This window comes from Balaenoptera acutorostrata, chromosome 7 (assembly GCF_949987535.1).
Source record: "Balaenoptera acutorostrata chromosome 7, mBalAcu1.1, whole genome shotgun sequence".
Lineage (NCBI taxonomy): Eukaryota > Metazoa > Chordata > Mammalia > Artiodactyla > Balaenopteridae > Balaenoptera > Balaenoptera acutorostrata.
Genome location: NC_080070.1, coordinates 116687641 through 116701903, shown reverse-complemented (window position 1 = coordinate 116701903; position 14263 = coordinate 116687641).

Genomic DNA, 14263 nt, shown 5'->3' with positions numbered 1-14263 from the left:
TTTTTTAATCTCGCCTAAAATAAAATGATGCTTGTCTCTTAGAACTGTGTTTCTGGTTAGGTAGTAGATGAAGATGTCATAATTGCTAGCCAGTACAATGAGGGTCTCTTTCAATGGGGAACTCATCTCTATGACAGCGACCCACAAGTTTCAATATGGTGGTCAAGGTGATTAATTGCCTTGGTGGTAGTTAGTTGGTCAGGGTACCGTTTAAGGTCCCAGCTAACATGTAGAACAAATATTTCTTCCTGATATATCAAGAAAGGTTCCAAAGATACTTGAGGTAGTCCTTGAAAAAAAAGGTTGGAATAAACAAGATAACAGAAGAAAAGTTTAGAAAACAGAGTTCCAAGGAGAGAAAATGGAATAATTGGTGAAAGAAGACCTGAAGAGTTAAGAAGTTGTGAGTAGTTCAGGGTGGCATTGCCATGGAAACATAACATGTATGATGGTGGGTGGAAGACACTGTTTAGGCAAGAAGAATGAAAAGGAAGCTGGAAAAGTAAATCCTAAAGTCCAAATATGGCACAAGGTGAAGAAGACTGTTTACTGCTACTTTTACTGCTATCTAGAAGTCATTGAGATTTTGCTATGTATCAGAGATAAGGCTAAAATCATTAAACTTATTACCTCATTTAATCTCCTCTTGAATCATATAAGACATAGAAGCTTATTTTTAAGATTGTTTTACAGATGAGGAAACTGAGGTTTGGTCAAAATTAGTGAATTTCTGTAAGTCACCCTGCTAGCATACGGTAGAGTCAGAATTTGAGGCCAATATTCTTAATGACTATATTCTACAGCCACATTTCCAAGTCTGGCTTTTACCCAGCTTACCCATGGAGATGTTTCCAGTTGGTAAGGATTTGCCAGTCATTGACTGGAGCTATGCTTTACCTTCAGCTCAACTGACTACACATTGATTCCTCCTGAACAGATACTGCTGTTCATTTGGACATTTAGCTTATGTTCACTGAGTCCCATATGACACACACCCAAACTCACACACGCACACTGACCCTTCACTCTCTCACTTGGAGAATTTCCACTCTTCTCCCTGTAGACTCAGGTCTCTGACCTCTGAGGTCTTCCTCAGGCCCCACTCACTCAAGAGGTCTTCTCTGACCACTTTGTTTTTTCGTGTTTTATCATTGAGCAGGAACAGTGATAACTAGGTTTAATTAGTATTGAGTTTTTAAACCAAAATTACTTGCCAGGGATATGCTTTATCAAAAGTCACATATATTTAGGTTTGAATGGAAGTGCAGTCAGCTGTGTGGAGTGGCCAATGTAAGGTCACATCTCTACAGAAGGTACAGTGATTATAGGAAAGTCCTCTACTGAGTCCAGTGTCAATAGGAATTATCTTCACATCTCTCCTTGCTTGTTTCTGCCACTGGCACCATCTTCCCCCTCATTTCTATTATGATTGATGTTTCTTTCATCATCCTTTCCAGTATTGGTCTTAAGATCTTGCTCCCAGGAGTCACTTGAGACCCAGGAACAAAGGTGATGATTCAGAGCACTCCCTGGGGTGAGGCATGCATCTCCTCAACCACATGCTCTGAGGAAAAAATGCCATACACAAGCATGCACTAAGTCTATCTTTCAGTCCCCTTTTATAATGTTATGCAGAGCTGGGGTGTCAGCTGATGGGAACGTCACCTCCCAAGGCCTGCTGTTACACCCTTTTCATTCTGAACTAGACCATCTTCTGCAGGAAACCTAGGAATGATGGCTTCAAGGTTTGCCTTTAGCATTCTATTTTCAGAGTTCTTATTACTTAGTTCTCAAGAAGGGATATTCATTGATCAAGTAGCCCTAAACTGATTAAGTTTACGCTTCCTGATCATGATATCTACCAATCCTTAAGTTCAAGGGGGCCCCAGAGATGACCAGAATAGACCACGGTTACAGTTGAGATGAATGACAGTTATGTGAGGGTACCAGCCCAGCCACCTCCACCTGTGAACTGAGTAAGCTGTCTCCCAACCCCCCAGAGGAAGAAAAGTTTACAGAGAGCAGCTGCCCACAGACTCAAAACCTGTGTTTTCTGGAAGGCCCTTGTTTTGCACGGCTTCCTTGAACCATGTGTCTGTTCTCAGGCTGAAGGTGACCCAGGCTGGAGAGCAAATTGACAGGTGAGGAAGCCCAGGTCAGTTTCTATCACACCTTCTGTTGTGGAACATTCCATTCTCCTAATCCTAGGTCCTCAAGTCAAATCATCTCACTTATATTGACCCAAATGTTCTAAGTGGTATCATGCTAAGTCTTGTCTTAACTCAAGTGTCCTAGGATCTCCAAGCACCCCAATCCTAGCTACTGTCTGTCTACACCAGCCAGTGCTGTTTGGGTTTTATTTCTCCCAGTGCTTCAGTTGTAGCTCCCATAGGATGGAAATTCTTAACCGTATCTCACCTGCCTACCTAATACGCAGGCAACATTAACCTACATTCTGTTCATGAAAAGCCTGAAACCCTCACGCACCTGTGCCTTCAAACACACCCCTTCTTCTCACTGGGATGGCCTTTCCCATATCCTGTTTTGGGACCTAATTCTTTCCTTCCTTTCAAAATGCATCTCAGGTGTCATCTCTTTGAGGTACACATTCCAAATGCTCCCAGGTCAACTGGCTCTCAACTTGGTCTCCTTAGTATGTACCTCTAGGTTCTGAACTTTTCTCACCATCAATATTTTCATAAGTACCTGATTTTTCTTTATTTTCCACTAGAATTTTATGTTCTTGAGGCCATAAATATGTTTAATTGTAATTTTTATTCACCATATGTATTTCAGGATTAATCAATAAGCTTTGTTCGTTAATGATTTTTCTTCTTGTCATTAAACGTGTTCATGAATATTATCCTAATCATAGGAATAATAATTAAGTAAAAAAGAAATAAGTGATAACCTATTTCTAATGTGTTCTGCTTAGAGCCTTAATTTCCTTATGTGCATTGTCTCGCCAAATCTTCTTAACAATCACTGCAAAAGGAATTATTATTAGTCCCATTTTACCTGTGATTAAACTGGGATATTCAAATAACTTGCTTGATGTTTCATATCAAGTAAGCAGCTGAACTGGTATTTTAATCTAAACACCCATTAAACTAATAATTGGTTGAAACCAGCAGAGTTCACTTAGAATATGAATTTTGACATCTTCCCTTGTAAATATACAATTAATTATTATTATTTTTTTAAATAAGTCTTTTTTTTTTTTAAGTTTAATTTTTATTTATTTATTTATTTATTTATGGCTGTGTTGGGTCTTCGTTTCTGTGTGAGGGCTTTCTCTAGTTGTGGCAAGTGGGGGCCACTCTTCATCACGGTGCATGGGCCTCTCATTATCGCGGCCTCTCTTGTTGCAGAGCACAGGCTCCAGACGCACAGGCTCAGTAATTGTGGCTCACGGGCCTAGTTGCTCCGCGGCATGTGGGATCCTCCCAGACCAGGGCTCGAACCCGTGTCCCCTGCATAGGCAGGCAGACTCTCAACCACTGCGCCACCAGGGAAGCCCCTACAATTAATTATTGAGACATTACAAGTGCTGATGAATCAGTTGATAATTTTCTTCTTACATAAGTATTTTGTACTTAGAAAAAGTATATCACATGCAATCTATATTCAGATGCCAAGTTATAGCTGCACTTTCATCAGATGAATCAATGTCATATTTGTTTCCTGGATTAGCTGTGAACTCTGTCGGTAATTAAATTGCATTTAATCAATTTGGAAGAGAAAAACCATCTGTCAGGTGTGTGAACCTAATTAGCCACGGTGTTTTGAATGGACCAGTATATAATGGTAGTGATTTTACTATCAAGAGTTACAATTCAAACAAACAAAATTTTATCATTACACTTTATGTGAATCTCAACAGCTCATCAAAAGTCTATTTCTGGGAAAATCTTCATACTTTGGCTTGGAAAATAACATTTTATGGGAGATTGCATTTGAATGAAGACATCTGTAGTGGGGCTAGAATTTATAGAATGCCTCTTATGGAAGATAATAACCAGATCATCCAAACACATTTGCATTGGATGCATATCCTGGGCATGACACACATTTGTCGGGCACCCCTGTAATAGGTACTGTGCTGGATGCTGTAGTACTCAAGGATGAGAAAGATACCGTCCCTACACGCAGTGTTTTATAGTATAGTCCAGGGAGGTAGTTTTGTAGATTAACAAAAGAAATCTAAAACTTCCTGAACTCTATCTATCAAGCTCGGTTCTAAATTCTCAGTTAATCCTCACAGCCTGCTCACAGTGGTTATTTCTATTTTACACAAAGACACTCCAGTTGATGAGGGTGGAGACATAATAACAAGAGAGAGAGAGAGTCAGCAAAGTTGGCTTCCAAAAGGCAATCAAACCTTTGAAATAATGGTGAATTTTCTCATGTGGCACTGAATTAGATTTTACTATAGTGCCCAAAGTCATAAAGATTTACAAATCCCTTTGAACAGAAGCATGAAAATAAGGTGCTCTGCAGGGAAAAATATATATATATATATCAGTTAGAAGGGAAATAAGTGCAGTTCCAGAATTTTCACAGATTTTTTTTTTAACAGAAAGAAAAGAAGTATCTAGACAACTGGCATGTAGATGATTAAATCTGAAATTACAGGCTGAAATTTTATAATTTCAGACAACGAGACTAAGATATTATGGAGTCAGAACTCTACTGTAAAACAAAAAATGACTACTTGACATATGAGAACATGTATAAGGTAGGAGGAAAATTGAGGCAGTAGATGACAAAGTGATAATCTATCGAAGGACATGGAAGTCTGGCGTTAATTATCTTCAGTCATCTGAGCACTGCTTTGCCTACAGGAAGAATTACAAATTCCCTTGCATGGTCTGTGAGTCTCTTCATGTGTAACCTCTGGCTCCCTCCCCAAAGAATTGCTGCCTCCCAGAAATAACTGAATGTCCTAAAGCTAACAGTAAGCTATTTTTTTTTTTTTGGTGGACAATCCATTGTTCTTTCATTCATAAGAACTACTACGATTTATAGAAGAATGATTATTAAGAATTATACAAGAGGTCAATTGAATGTCTTGAGCAATTCACCGTGAGAGCTGCAAGTATGCCCGTATTTCCTAAGACCACAAAGCCAAGGTCACTTTTAGGTATCATTATCACAAAGAAACAAAGTTTTTATCACTTCAAGAGTTAATGCCAGCATTTGCAGTGTGCAAGATTCAACTTCATGCCTCAGCAAAATTACAAATGGCATGGCATATTGATTTATGAATAGACAAAACTTGGAATACTAAGTCTGCAAATGTCAGGGGTCTACTCTATTACAAATGACAACAACTGAACATAATTCCAAGCAATCATATTCCTTGAAATTTAAAGTCAATACCTGTACCTTCCACAACAAGAACTGGTACTTGTCTGTGTTGACGGCATCTCACTACATCACAACGGTGCTATCACTTACGGACTCACTTTGTGAAGTTATGGCTTTCCTTTACAAGACAAGACATTTATGAATGAGAAATGTAACCATTCCAAAATTTTGATCAAAGGAAAGAGGTTCTGTCAACAAACATAACGGGGGTAAATCTGAGAGACAAAAGCATATAAATGGAGTCAGGGAGTGGAATGAGGGGAGTCTTGGACTTGCAGAAAACGGGTCTGCAGGGACTCTGGCTTATTTTGTATTAGGTTGAGATAACACAAACATATCCATGGAGACCATTCTTCACTCCCCCAAGGAATTCTATTATTCCAGGTTCTTCTTTTTCATTAAATAAATAATTCAAATTATATAAGTGACCCAGAGCAGGCAAAATGTTGTGTTCAAGTCCTCCATCTCTGCCTTCATCAGCTCACTTCTGGGGTTCCCCATGGATAACTATGCTCTCAGGAGCATTAATGAACTTTAACTGGACCATTGGAAAGTCTTTTCTTCCTTGATTCCATCATTAACATAATACATAGACCAAGCCCTTGAATTCCATAATCCTTCAGTAATATCATATTCGACTCAGCTCTTCTTCTAAGAAGAATGTAGCAGACACCGTGTAACATTGATATTTATATAACATTTACGTAACATATACAAATATATAAATTGTTTATATAACAAATTTTGCATAACATCTATGTAAATATTATTACAATTATCTATGTTCCATAATTCTTAAATATTATTATCCCCACTGAAATATAAAAAAGTAAAACAAATTAGATAATTGCTCAGGGTTTATCACCACATAGCAACAGCTGAGAATCAAATGGCTGTACATCTGATTTCAGTCAGTCTACTTAATTACTCTATGTTACTCGCTCTTGTGAAGCTGGTTTGAAGTGATATATTCCCAAAAGACTGGCCCACACTCTATGTTTGAAAAAAAGTTGAACTTTTGGTGCTGGAAAAGCAGAGAATCACTCTGTACTTTATTCCATTTATGACCTGAACTGGAATGCAGAAACTTCTCCCTTCTGCTTGTTTGCTTTTTTCTCCATTTTATAAATTTTGCTTAAAATTTACTCTTTCATGGAAACCTCATTCATTCATTCCACAATTTTATATCAAATCAGTTCCTTGTATTGGGGAATGTGTTAGACACTGGTCATGCCTAACAGTGTGTAAGATGGACTCTATCCTGTCCTCACAGAAATTTCAATTTAGAAAGATTAAGTATAGGGGTGAGGAAATAACTTTAAAATACATATGTATATATATATGCATTATACACGTTTTAATTATTTAATCAAATTATACTATATTTGATTAATAATTTTGTGATCCTCTCTTATAACCCCAATATTGGATCTACAGAATTTCTTTAAAGACTCCATCCCATACAATCCTATATCAATTAATGATATAACAGCACTGTTTACAATGCCCTGTTCTGTGCTCAGATCATTGTTGTATCCAAATTAAGAAACATTACTATATGGAAAATATTTAAAATCAGAGTAACAATAAAGCATAATTTGTATAAGAAAGAAGAATTCAAAATATATATAAATGAAATATATATGTAACAATATGTGTTTATTATATAAAAAGAAAAGAATTATATTCTTTAATTATATTAAAAGAATATAAGTAAACTAATAAAATTCTTGATTATAAGCAGCAGAAGGAATGAGCTTGAGGCTTCTTTGAGCATACATTTTTAAATAGTTTTGCTACTGTACTACAAAAGTATTTTAGCTGTTTAAAAAATTAAATTATATGTAAATCAAAAAAATGAACATAACTTTAAAAAAGAACATTTTTATATCAAAATATTTTAATAACTATAGGGAGGGAATAATTATTTCTGGTGATCTAGAACATAAACTACATTTATGACAAGTTAGTAGGATATACACTAAGGGGCCAAAGAACAGTAACATTAAATTACACTGTATATACTGTAGTCTCATTATTATTAGAACTATTGGTATCATTATTTTGATATTATTTTTATAGTGTATGGTAAAGCAAATTAGTGATTGTGTTACTGTTATAGTATAGAGAGAAGAGCTACAAATATAATACTGAAAACTTATGCCAAATCTCCCCAACTTAATTGGAATTTTTATTACAAATTCAGGATTTTCTAAAATTATATGGTTTGTACTCACAGAAAAGACCTAGAAGCCATGACACCCAACAGCAATGAATAGGAAAGCAATAATAATCCTTAAGGCCACCTTTTTTTTCTAATCATATTTCTCCCCTGAGAGGAACCAGAGCTTGTCAGAGAAATCCACCTCTAGTCTGGATGGGGGATGAACACAGGGAAGTTCTGCAGTGCCCAGAAAGGATTGTCTTAGGCTAAACTCTATAACCAGACTCACCAGATTATAACAGGCCACACATGGGACCAGTCTGCTAGTGGGATATGAGACTGGTATAAGCGCTTGCCCATAGGGTACCCTGGGCATTGGTCTTGAGTGGGAGTCTGCAGCCATACATCAGACAGCTCAGGTGCAGGGAGATAGATGCACATGACAGGTGTGGAACCTGCACTATCTTAAGGGCCTCATTTCTGAGAGAAGCTGATATCTATTGCAACAGCTCTACAAACATAGATCCCATGGTCTCTCCAGAAAGATTCAGTCCCAAGAGTGACCACACCCAGGGAAGCAACAGATACAGCTTCCTATCATATGATTACTAGTCTCCAAGGCCAGATGCAGTTTGCCAATGAAAGGTAATTTTTACTATTAGCAATGTCGCTCAATAACTTACCTTCTTTATCTGTTTTCAAGGATACAGAGCTAAGAAGTTAACCAAAGTTCAAATCCTCATGCAGCAGGGGAAAGGGTTTTATTAACATTTTGCCCACAGAAGTATTCAAATATTAATGCTGTTTAAAAAGTAGAAAAAATAATAATGGTTTGTTGAGATGACTATTATTTTATACTTTAATCTAAAAGTTGGTAATTAAAAGGAAAATAAAAGGTCTTTATCCATGGAATCCAAGTAGTACCAGCTATTAAGAATGACAGCTAACAAATGTAGGCAATTCAGCTTATAGCATTGGGAGAGTAGAAGTTTTCCATTCTTAAGGAGAAATCATTCAAGGCAAGGGTCATTGATGAGAGCTAAAATCATCAAGTGAAAGAGGATGGGGGAGTGGAAACTTGCAGGATTGTTGAAGGTGGTCATCAAGAGGACGTGACTGCTGGACCCCGGCAATCGGAGGCTCCTCACCCCTCCTCTGTACTTGCAATGTATGTCTTCCTACTGTCCCCACAGTTGGAGCTGTTTCAAGGATACAGCCTTGAGGGAGTAATGTGATGTTGAGACCATCTGGACAGTATATGTGACTGAACACAGTTAAGTCCTCTATGTAAACTTTAAGATTCTGGTGGGTGGGTACTGAGATCTACTCACACGTAAGTTCCCTGTTTATGAAGCCAGCCACCCCCCAATCTGGAGAAGCTGCCTCTTTCTTAGGTCTCTCCTTGTCCTGCATGTAAGGGCGCCAGTTTCAGATCTCACCCGGGAAGCTCCGAGGTTAGGAACCAACAAAAGTGCATAAACATCACCCACAGAGGACTTAATATTCACAAGGACTCACTCCTCTACCATGCAGGGGTTTGTGTGTCCTCATTGTAACCCAGCGGTCAAGTCAGTCTAAGGTTTCTTGCCCCTTATCCTTAGAGGGGAAATATTGTATGTTCAGCATGTCTGGGGAAGGAGATTAAACTTCCATGGTTCAACCCTTCCTTCTCCACCCTCATGGGTTTGATTACAGGTAGGAGGCAAACATTCCCTGTTCCTCTGAGTCATATTCTTTGCAGAATAAGTTTAGGGAAGGCTGTCCTGTGGGTTTTCAGCAAAGTGCATGACTAGATGGGTCAATCGAATTTAGAATGCAATATTAACACGAAAGCTGGGGCAGCGTATTTGTCCCAAGTGTTTCGAAGAAGGATTAGTCATTTTGTTAGGACTTCTCCATTTGTTCCCACAGACCAACTCCTTGCTCTCTGCAGTCTGTATTGTGTTAATTGTATGCATTGTGCTCACCGCTCCTTAGTGCTCTAGCTTCCAGTGGGTTCAGCCAATGGTGAGTTTTGCAGGAAATCAGAGAAAGGGCAGGAGAATGAGGTGGAGTATTTACTTTCCTAGGGGCTTCCCAAAGTATTGCTTTGGGCTGACTTCTTACCTCTACCAAGGTCACAAAGGTGCAAAAAAATTGGGATTTCACATATGGATATTTGCTGGTTTTGGTATTGTTACAGCTTGTGTCCTGGAATTTTGATAAATTCTATTATATGAGATTGCTATTAAAAAAGAAAGCCATAGTATGTTTAGAATCATATATACTGTGTTATTGAACATACTTCTTAAAGAAGAGATGCCGTTCTGACTAGGCAGCAATGGAAACTGACTCTTGTGCTTACAATTGTAACAGTCTGATGCTTGGACAAGTTGTTTTGTTTTTGATTTTTGAAACGTTTTCTAATTAAACGTTACTTTATTTTTCAAGTTTTAAAAAGCAAAACTTTGAAATAAAACACTTAGGAAATAAAATTTAAATTTAAAATATTGACAACATTCCATCATTATTAATTTCACTAATAAAATTTTTATTTCATTTTGTCTTTTCTGTGCATATTTTACATAGCTGCAAAACTTCCATGTATTTCATTGTATCTTTCATTGTATCTTTCTTTTTCTCTTATCATAATAGAACTCATTCTGCAAATCAGTTGCAAACACTGATTGGCTAATGGCTATTATTGAGAATATGTGCTATAATTTACTTAAGTGTTACCCCATATTTTGACATTTTGGTTACTTCTGATATATTGTTAGGTTACCTAGCTCTTCAATAAGTACTTTTCTATATCAATTTTGTTTTATAACAAAATTATAATTATTACTGCTGATAGAGTACAAATAGTATTTATTAACTAGGATAAATTAGTAAATAGAGCTCAGCCATCCAGAAATACTGTATAAAATAGAACTTCCTAAATCAATAATTATAAAGCCAAGCTGGAATGAAAGAATGGGAAGGGGGGCACAAAATCAGGGTGGAAATGTCTGGCTGAGGCCATGGGAGATCATGGCTGGGGAGAAGCCATTTCAGGACAGGCTCATTTCAGAGGCAGAACTGATGTTACTGACTGTCACCTTTCCCGATGCTCCTGTGTGCCTTTGTTAAGTTTATGAACTGTAGATTAGAAAATGGGTGTGTCAGACTGTTTAACTAAGGTTCTTTTTATAAAAAAAATTGTAACCATATCTAAACACCATCTTGGGGATTTCCCTGATGGTCCAGTGGTTAGGACTCTGTGCTTCCACTGCAGGGGGCATGGGTTCGATCCCTGGTTGGGGAACTAAAATCCCCCACATGCCGTGAGGCACATCCAATAAATAAATAAATAAATAAATAAATAAATAAATAAATAAGCACCATCCTGCACCAAAACATCTGCAGCCTTGCCACTCTTCTGAGGTGGGTCAAGGGTCAAAGGACTGGTCTTCAGGCTACCTGGGCACCTTGTAAACTTGCAGCTCATTCTTGATGCAAATGCTGGTGCCTCATGGACGCTTGTGGGCCTGCAGCTGACCACTGAGATAAAGCCTGAGAGAGGGCTGTGGTTGCCCAGGACAGCCAGGACTGTATTGGCTGGGAGAAGAGTGAATTTAGAAGAGCTCATTGGATCCCAGAGGAGCCAAGGATATGGGTAAAAAAGCAGGCATGAAAGCAGATGCCAAACTGCAGAGCCAGGCCATGAAACATAGAACAAGAGATGAAGGCAAGGCTTACAGAAGGTGGTGATGTGGTAAGTGGGTGAGTGAGTGGATGAACAGATGGATGAGACTCAGGGCCAGTCATTTAGGACAGACTGTGTGAACTCTGAAGACAGTTACGTATGACATATCAGACTCAGGGACAGTCCTGAGGGAGAAGACACCTGATTTCAGATGGACGTTGCTTCAGGGAATGCTCTGTGAGTGGACAACAGGGGGACATGGGCGGAAGCCCCTCCCCCATATCCTCTCCATGTCATGCACTTAATCATGCACTTACCTGCTTCATATTTCGGCCTTACATGCTTCTACACGACTGAAAAAGGCTCCCAAAACAGCAACTGAAATGTTAGAAGAAAAAGTGGAAATTCCAATATTATCAATATTAGTCTTCTTGGGCCACTGTAACCCAGAATTCTACCTGTGTCCTCTCTAATTCCGTGAGTGTGGGTTCCTTCTCCCAGTAAGGAAATACAACCTTCTTTCCTATTTATGACTCCAAAACAGAAGAAGAAAGATTAATTATATGTAGACCCAAGCATTCGCAGGGCCAGACTGTGAAAATCAAAGACATTTGCATTTGCCGACATTTCTTCTTATATAGAAATATTAAAAATTCAATCACAAAACACTTGGAATCGTTTGTGTTTCCTAAGTGTCTCAGTCTGTGAATGCACCTCCCAAAAACCTTATCTGCTTTGCCATTTAGAAATGGAATATTTTCTAACTGTAAAAAATGTTAGAGTGTTTCAGGATGTTTTGTGATTTAAAATAAGATTTTCTCAAGATAATTACCCTTCATAATTCTTTTACTCTATTCTAGATATGCAAAAGCAGGCTTTTAGATGGAGGTTTCTGAACTTTTGTTCAGAAACTATACAGCACATTCACCTGGAATGTCTGTGCATTTTAGCTGTGACATAGGTGATAAATGTTTCTTATCCATCCATCTCTACCTTATCATTCAAAGCACTCAGTCCCTGTCTTTGCTGCTTAGAGGTGACACACCCCTGCCAGAAGCACCGAGGGTGATCTGCATGTGCCTCATTTAAGGTTCATGGGGAGAGTTCCAACCCAAAGTCCTTGGCTCAAATGCACCCAAATGATATTCCATCCCAGGCAGCCCAAGCCTGGACTCCTCTGGGATCCTGATGAGACAGCCAGGGTTGGTGTATGGCAGCCCTAATGAACAAATACAGTCATTGATGTTTCATGGGCAGTCTTCCTTGGCAGTATCCCTTACCTGTCTGGACACTAGGCTAAGAGAGTTTTTATCATTTCTTAGAAATTTTCCAGTTGCATTTTGTATTTCAGCTTATATCCACAATGTGTTTAATACTGTAATTCCAGTGGAATAATCTTTTTTTTTTTCTCTCTCTAAATGATGTTTACAGTTTTAGTTGTTGATTTTTCTAGTTGCTACTCAATTTGATTCAAAGAGGTCCTTTTTACACTGGGTGCTCTGCAGAGCACCGACACTGACATGGCATATGCCTGCCATCTGGAAAAGTAGCACATCATTCTCTCTCTCTCTCTCTCTCTCTCTCTCTCTCTCTCTCTCTCTCATCTATCTCTCAAACAAGGAGTTTGACTGATTACGTTAGATGTGCTGCCATAGACTTGATTAGGAAATTTCAAAGTTCTCTAAAGTATACAGTTTTCTAGGGTGTCAATACAATCTCCTCTTCCAGAATATAGAAAGGCTTTGCTAATATAGTTACTTCCTATATCTCACTATCAAATATTTCCTAGTTTGCTATGAACTTTTCTATGAGAGCATTTGTGTGGCATACAAGTTTTTCAGCAAATAGGTGTAGATTTTCTTAAGTGAAGAATAGGAACACTGTAACTTTGATGGCTTCTGTGATTCTCTGTAATCAAGACAAAGCTAAATAGTTGCACTACTGTGATATTATTTTGCTCTCAAAAAAAAAATTAAATAGTATCCAGGTGTTATGCTGAAGAATCAAACTTCAAACATTCTGGATCCCTAAGAGCCATTTGTTAGATCCACCTAGCTGAAACAAGTGATTTGATGAAACATGGAGAGACAAGTAAACATCAAAGAGATTTCAAAGTGCAGGAAATTGTAGCTCAATTATGTTTATCATAATTTCAAAATCCACAAAAGAAAATCAAAACACATGGATATAATCATACATTTTAGCTGTTAGAATCTCTAGAATAGTTATCCTTTTTTTGTGATAAAAAGCAAATATTTGGTGTGATTATATCTTTGTAAAAATAGGCATATATACACAAAATTTATACAATGGAAATTAATGCTCTTAAACTTTGGTCACATCTCTATGTTGCATGGAATTTTGGTGATTTTTTAATCTTCTTATCCTGATTTATTATTTGCCTACAGCAAAGTACTGTCTCTTGTGTAATAATATTTTAAAGCCTGTACAAAACAATAAGAACCAAGTAGTTTTAATTAATTAAATGAGCATAGACCCAATGTGATTAAAGTTACCCAATGGAGGCATTCACTTGGGCACTGTATCATATTATCCATGGGACCCTGTATTGGAGCAACTTCAATGAAAACCATTTGTCAACATTTCATTCAAAGCTCTGAAATATACAGGTACTTTCAAAGTGCCACTTAATCTTGTGAAATCTTTGCCTCATAAGTAATTCTGGATATCAGCAAAAATTTAAATACAAGGATGTTCTGTTCACCAACACTATTTAAGTTGGGAACAATTTGAATCACCTTTAATACTCAACAATGATGGAGAGGGTTGATAAAGTAGGAATCGCTCATGGTAATTTAAGGTATTACAAGCATTGCAAATTATGTCATAGAAGAATTTTTAAAGACACAGAAAATTGAAAAATAGGGTTTTTAAACATTTTGTTTTAAAATAATTACTGATACACAGGAAGTAACAAAGGTAGTACAGAGAGATTCTGTATACTTTTCACCCAATATTTCCCAGTGATTACTACTTAAATATACATGGGATAATATCAAAACCAGGAAACTGACATGAATATAAATGTACATGTATTGTTC